The following is a 7,892-nucleotide window of genomic DNA, read 5'->3' as shown; positions in this document are numbered from 1 at the left end:
GTTTATCCAAATGGCTCCCTGCGTATTAGAAGCACAAAAATGGCAAATTAGAAGCTAAGCTATTTTTCATCAAAACTGTCCACAAACAAGATGATTTCTTGGGGCTAATTTCCATTCAGGGAATAGTGAAAGTTATTTTAAATGACCAAAGCCATTTCAGAAGAGTATGAGCATCTCAACACGGCCATAGGGTCAGAACCGCTCGATCTCAAAGACTCAAGATGCTCCAGGAGTGCCAGTGATACAATTCCCTCCCTTTCACAATGAATGGAAATGAGAAAGGTATCTGCCTCGGAAACATGCTAAAAATATAGCGATTACCCGGTACAGATGTGGTGTTATAAACTCCTATTCCAAAGCATTCTGTTTCAGCCATGATTTCCATTGCAGAAAACTGTACTAATAGAAACATCCCGATTAATCTGAATTTGAGATATTTCATGCAATGTATATTACCTTTCTGCTGCCTGCAACCTTCTGCCAGGTTTTTTTTTTTCTTTTTAGGAGGTGCTTTGAGGGGACCATACCATGAGAACAATACACAGCTGCTGCTGTATAGAGATATCTAATTGTCAATATTGTGGAAATTCTACAGCTTATTACGTGCATTCAGTCTAATTCTGGGCAAATTGCCAGTCACTTCGGGGACAATCAAGTGAGCCCCATTACACGTGGTACAGCATCACAGCTTTAAGATACCCGGCTGTTTTGCCTCTGGCCAGAGAATGTTTGTACCAGTGCTACCGAGTGAAGGGGGGTAACTCCAAATAAAATAAAATTTGTATTTTTTTTCGAGTGGGCTGCATTTCAAGCCCAGATGTTAGTAATGAAAGATTCAATTTAAGGATTTAAATTACAAATAAATAAAGTATGAAACAGATGTGATTTTTAAGGAAGTTCAAATTATCCAGGAAGAAAAATATCTCTGTGCATGACAAAGTAATCGGGATTGTCTTGAAGGGTCTGTTGAAGACAATCTGCTGAGCACAATTCACCCTTAGGACAGGATTGGTTTCGGATGGGAAGGACTGGTGGAGCTTGTCATTAAACAAAAATTGTGTTTAATAAAACTTTATAACCGTGATTAATCCTACGAGGCCCTAAAGGAGTTTGCAGTTTCTGATAAACACATTTTCCTTGTTTGCAATGGTAATGATATTTTGAAGTGAATGGATTAAGAACAAAAACTCTAAGGGTAGAAAAAGGAAGGTTTGGCAGGTTCCATCTAGGCAGAAATTGCAGGGACGTATAAGAAACAGGGGCCACCCATTAAGAGATCGTCTTGACGTGTGTGCAGCACGTGTGCACGTAGACGGGGGCAAATATCACCGAGAAACCAAGCTACCGAGCAGACAGTAATGGAGCACATGTTTATTTATACAGATGAGCTAATAAGACTTTTTTTTCATTCTAAGCTGATCATTAAGTTTGCCTATCAAAAGTATGACAGTGATTTAAGGCACAGCGTCTCATATTTGGAGACTATTCCTTGAAAATGAAATCAGAAGGGACCATCCAGAGTTGCACTGTCCAGTACAGTAGCCACTGGTCATATGTGGTCATTTAAATTTAAATTCATTAAATTTAATTGAATTGAAAATTTTCAGGTTTCCATCACATTAGCCACATTTCAAGGACTTAAAAGCCACCACGTGGCTAGCAACCATCATCCTGGACAGTGCTGATAAAGAACACTGCCATCGCCGCAGAAAGTCCTATTGAATGGGGTTGTCCAAAAGCAAGGCAGGAAGGTTAGATTTGGACGTCAAGGGGTAGAGAGTCTGACACTCAGCTCTCTTCATTCTAGCCACAGGACCTGGTGCCATTTGGTTCTCCCTCATCTTAGTATCCTGAATCTCATGCACACCTGTGTGCGCAGACGCACACTGACAGCCGCTGACGCTCAAGCAAGGCTGACGAAAGTAACCATTATGGTAAGCTTCGGGAGACCCCACGGAAAAGCCACCTCACAAGCCCAGCTCTGCTGACCTGACTTCGCCTGCTGGTCAGTTATCTCCAACAGGTGACTGAGGACAAGATCATCCTTGCTGTACAGGCATAACATGCATGCTGTAGCACCAACAACCAAACCTCGGCTAATCAAAAGGCCACAAAAGTGAATAATTTTCTGTGGCACCTTGGATGTGGAGGAATGCAAACTGGTAAAGCAATAGCCCTTTTACAGGAGAACCGATTCAGGAAAAAAAGCGTTAATTCCCTAACACAAAAGTTCTAACGATTGATCGGGTCTGTGGTGGAAATCTTACCTCCTGGGCATCTCCCTGGTACCAGTTGGGCATCCTTGGAGCACCAGCTCACACACAAACCCATCCTAGGAGAACCACACAGCTTCTTTGTGCACGGGGCACCGTCCCTCTGCCACGTGAACTTTTTCTGACTCCTTGGAACTGCCAACAGCCCTTTCGCTAGGATTCTGGCTGTGACAAAAGCACCGCTGCCTCCCTGGCATGAGATGGAAAATGTAATTTGATGAAAACTCCAAAGTCAAAAGCTTTCAAAAGTCAAAACCCTTCAATCTGTGCCATACTCTTAAGAGAGTTTCACAGGGGCTCCATAACCCAAGAGCACTTTCAAAATTCACGTATTTTTCTCTGTATTAAAATAGATGCATTTCCATCAGCTCCCACGTGGCCCTCCCCTCTTCCTCTGTTTATTGAAGGATTTTTGTTTCATAATGCCACACATAGTTCTCTCTCTAATAGATTAAGGTAATGCAAATATTAAAAGAATCCTAGCTTATTGGGGACATTAGAGATGTTCTAGTCCAGAGGTCATAACTTGGGGTCCCCAGAAACCTAGGAGATTCAGAAACGGTCTATAGGAAGCATATGAATCTTCCATTGCATGGAAAATTGCAAGTGTGCATTTTTCTGAGAAGAGGTTTCAGAGCTTTTATCAAACTATCAAAGACCAAAGAAATGGTCAGCTCCAGCCCATTTTTAACAAGAAACTGAGGCTCAGAGGAATGAAGTAACCTTCTAGAAGTCACACTAGTTAGTTGGACTCAAGTCAGACCACAAACTGTTCTCCAGAGTCATAATCAACCGCTATATTCACTATAACAGGCTACAGAGGGCATTTTTCTTCTTGCCTGTAGGTAATTCACTTGCCAAAGTTAATTCAAAATCCTTGGATCTTGTTGTAAGTCAAGAAAGCAAAAAAGGAATCATATTTGACGATTTCACAGAAATGCTCAACTGAAGGAGTGTTATGTTCTGTGTTACTATGACCCAGGCTCTCAAACTGTTACCTACATTGAGGGAAATTTGGGAAATTCAATGTTGCTTGGCAAAACTTAGCTTTTTGCCTTTCCTTAAATTTTAGAATTATTTTAGAAAGAAGACCCCACCACTGGTTATTCTCTAGAGGCATAATATTTGCTTCATTTTCAAAGACACTCCTTTACTGGATTGTGCTATACACCTTGGACTTGGGGGTCAAGATAAACACATGGATAACCAGGAGATGCATGTGTGTTAACATTACTTGCTCGCCAGCAATTTTTAAGAGCTTGAAGAGAAAAAAACAAAATTTGTTTTTGAATTAAAGCTTTTAAGACTCTTGGAGTATGTTTGTTTATTTCTTCCACAGCATGATGGTTAAAAACGCAAACTCAAAGCAGATGGACTTGGACTTAATCTTGGCCGCACCCCTCACCATCACAGAAGCTCGGTGACCCTGGACAAATCGCTTAACCTCTCTGAACCACAGCTTTCTCATCTGTGCGATGAAAATAACCATAGGAGCCATCTCAAAGAATTGTGACGAGGATTATTATAAACCAATAAGCTCAGAGACTTTGCACTATGTACGGCACAGAGAAAGGGCTCAGTAAAGATGAGCTCATGATTACATTAAATTTCAGATGCCAAAGGTCAGCTATTTTAAAGTATATAAGGGACTTCCGTGGCGGTCCAGTGGTTAAGACTTTGCCTTCCAATGCAGAGGGTGTGGGTTCTATCCCTGGTCGGGGATCTAAGATCCCACATGCCTCATGGCCAAAAAACCAAAGCATAAAACAGAAGCAATATTGTAACAAATTCAATAAAGACTTTAAAATTTGTCCACTTAAAAAAAATCTTAAAAAAAAAAAATAAGGTATATAAGATCAACAAATCCATTGTAGCAGATTGAATGATGGCCCCCGAAATGATGCATCACATCCTAAGCCCAGGAACCTGTGCACGTAAACTGATTTGTAAAAAGGATCTTTGCAGATGTAATGAAGTTAAAGATCTTGAGAAGGTGACCATCCTGGATTATCCAGGTGGACTCCAAATACAATAAGTGTTCTTATGAGACACACAGAGAAGAGACAGATGGAGGGAGAAGAGGAAGCAGGTGAAGATGCAGGCAGAGATCAGAGCTACACAGCCCTGCTCCAAGGGTCTCCTGGGGCCACCGGGAGCTGGCCACACAAGGAAGGATTCTCCACTCGAGCATGGCTGACCCACACCTTGATTTCGGACTTCTGGTCTCTGGAACTGTAAAAGAACATATTTCTTTTGTTTTAAGCCAACACATTTGTGGTAATTTGTTACAGCAGCCTCAGGAGACCAATACACCCACTCTGCTTTAAGTGCAATTATATGTATTATTGATACACACATAGTCTGCCACAATAGAAAGCTGGGATGATTTTAAAGCGGGTCTCACACATAATAAAATGTTTTATTTATACTTAACAAAACTGGCAAAAAGTTAACGAGGGACCTCATTCTTCTTGAGCATTTCCCTGACTTCTAGGTCAAACCCAGGAATGACCCCAGCGACCACATTAAAGGAGCAAGCCGAGGAAAAGGCAGCCCAGCAAAGGCATGCACTGATTCAGTCCCACCAATGGAATTTTTCTTCTGCGTCTTTTGAGGATTCAGAATAATCAAAGGAGAGTGCTGCTCAGAAGGAAAAAAAAAAATTAAAGCAATTTTATTTCATTCTATCGCAAGAAGGTTAAATAATAATCTCTTTAAGAACATGCCCGTAGGACTTGAGGACACGGGGAGGGGGAAGGGTAAGTGGGGACAAAGTGAGAGAGTGGCATGGACATATCAGCTCTGTGCTTTGTGACCACCTAGAGGGGTGGGATAGGGAGGGTGGGAGGGAGACACAAGAGGGAGGAGATATGGGGATATATGTATATGTATAGCTGATATATGTATATGTATAGCTGATATGTATAACTTTCTGTTATAAAGCAGAAACTAACACACCATTGAAAAGCAATTAAACACCAATAAAGATGTTAAAAAAAAAAAAAAGAAAAGAAATCAGCAAAGCACAAAAAAAAAAGAACATGCCCGTAAAATGGCATTGCCCAATCGGTACTCAGCAATGCCAGGTAATGTTTTTTCAGTGACTCTGGTCAAACCAGTTTGGTCACCTGCCTTAATGACCAACGTGGTCAAATGCATGACCCATCTGATCGTGTCAGTGCTTGGCCCAGGGCGCCGCATGTCCCCTTGATGTGCACCCATCCCCCAGCTTCTGAATTCTCCACTCCCAAGTTGCCCATTACAGCTGTAACTGCCTCAAGGACCACCCTTCCCAGACTGGGGCTGCCTCACCTCACACGCTGAAGCTGGATGTTCCTGGGAGTTTATAGCTGCCGCTCCCCTTCCCCACCCACCCACCCAACAGTCAAAAGTCTGTCACTGGCCCCATGTCACAGAACATCTGGTGGTCTGTAGGGGATACTACCTTCTCTCTCTTTCCCATACCTCCTTCTTCCCCATGCTTACTCTTCTTGTATTACCACAGGAAGGAGGAAGAGAAAAGGGTTCTTTCCTAATGTGACTGCTCCGGAGGCCTGGCTGTCTTCTCTTTTGACCAAAAGCACTGTCACCTTACAAGAACGCCCCTCTAGACTGGGCTGTTCCTGGGGTAGGTGCCTGATCTACCTCACGTGAGGCACTTAGGGGTCTCCATCCGCCCCACTAAAGAGGGAATTCATCCCTACCATTCCATTCCCCCTCCTTTGGCGGTTCCTTGGAAAAAATGCAACTGTATACATGACTGACCCCTGGTGGGCGCTTTCTAATGCATGAGACTCTTTGCCCAGCACTGAAAATCCAGCAGTCCCTAATCTCATCCATCCTCCAAATTGCCCGTTCTACAGCCTACGGGCATGACAATCCGTCTTCAGTATCTCTAGGGAACTGGAAACTCAAGGAGGCCTCTTCTGCCAGAACCATCACACCGTCTCTCCCCTGTGCTTTTCCCCCCACTCAGAGAGCCCAGGTCAGATCAGCAGGCCCAGTGGCTCAGCAGACACCCAACCCAGGAACAAGATGCTAGTGTCCTTTCTCTCTCTCAGCTTCTGAAAAGAAAACCTGGTCAGTACTGCCCACAGGGGAGGAAAGATGGCCAGCCTCCTCAGCAAAGTGAGGAGGTCAGCACGGACTCCAAAGCAAGGCCATCTGGGTTCCAGTCCTAGCTTCGTCATTTACCAGCTGGGTGTCCTGGTTATTTATCTATTTCCTATCATCAATAAATTCATTCTTTCAGCCTTCTCTATGATGTACCATGAATTGGGGCTAGCAGTCTACAAAGCACATCTCCAGACTCCCTTGCCAAGCAGCCTACCATTTTACAGATTGAAGAAAAGAGGAAGGGAACTCAACCTTCCTGCTCCGAACTCCAGTCTGCATCACTCCATCGGCAAAGGACAGCTATGGCTCAACCGCCTAATTCCTTTGGCATCAAGACTAATAGCAGCCATGTTAGTGGTCCCCATCCCACCTTCATGAGTTGAGCCCCAGCTGGCCTTGTTCTTTTGGCTGCCTGAATACCAATCAAGCCTCCGCACCTGCATTACTGGCGGTTTCCCCACTCCCACCAGATCTCAGGGCACCAGTCAGCCATGCCTCCTGCAGAAGTCTGAACACCATGCCTTCAAAACTCCCTTCCAAGACTTAAACACTTGTCCTGCAGAAGCTCCTCCTCTAAGCTCCCAGCTTCTGGTAATGCTTCCTCTTCCCCCTCCAGTAATGGCTGGGTCCTACCCCCAGAGATTCTTTTTTTTTTTTTTTTTTAATGGAATTGGAATGCCATTGGAATCTTTTTTTTTTTAATTTTTAAAATTTATTTGTTTATTTATTTATGGCTGTGTTGGGTCTTCGTTTCTGTGCGAGGGCTTTCTCTAGTTGCGGCAAGCGGGGGCCACTCTTCATCGCGGTGCGGGGGCCACTCTTCATCGCGGTGCGCGGACCTCTCACTATCGCGGCCTCTCTTGTTGCAGAGCACAGGCTCCAGACACGCAGGCTCAGTAATTGTGGCTCACGGGCCTAGTTACTCCGCGGCATGTGGGATCTTCCCAGACCCGGGCTCGAACCCGTGTCCCCTGCATTGGCAGGCATATTCTTAACCACTGCGCCACCAGGGAAGCCCCAGAGATTCTTAATTAATTGGTCTTGGGTAGGGTCTGGGATTGGGATTTGAAAACACACTATTATGCATCCAAGGTGGAGAACCACTGCAATAAGGCATTTTACAAATAATGAGAAAAGTTTTATGCCAATGCATCCACATCTTATCATACTAGTTCTCTAAGACGTCTGCAGAAATGTTGTTCACAGGTAAGGTGGAAGCAAGGAGAGCTGTGTAATTAATTCTTGAAGTCAGAAAGTAGTCATTGAAATTCCACATGCCCAGCGCTAAGTTGGGTATTACTCAGGACACCAGGAAGTGAAAGATGCAGTTCCCGATCATTAGATAACTTTAATTTAGTTAGAGAAGTCAAGATTAATACACAGAAAAATAGTTAAGGAACTACACAGAGATAAGGAGGTAATTGGCCTGAAAACACAAAATTCAACAGAGATAGTTTAGTTTAGTGTTAAAAACAATCCTTCTCTCTCCTTCATGCCTCACCG

The sequence above is a fragment of the Balaenoptera borealis genome (genome assembly GCF_965194805.1).
Source record: "Balaenoptera borealis genome assembly, chromosome: 5".
Taxonomy (NCBI): Eukaryota; Metazoa; Chordata; class Mammalia; order Artiodactyla; family Balaenopteridae; genus Balaenoptera; species Balaenoptera borealis.
This window is presented reverse-complemented; position numbering follows the sequence as displayed.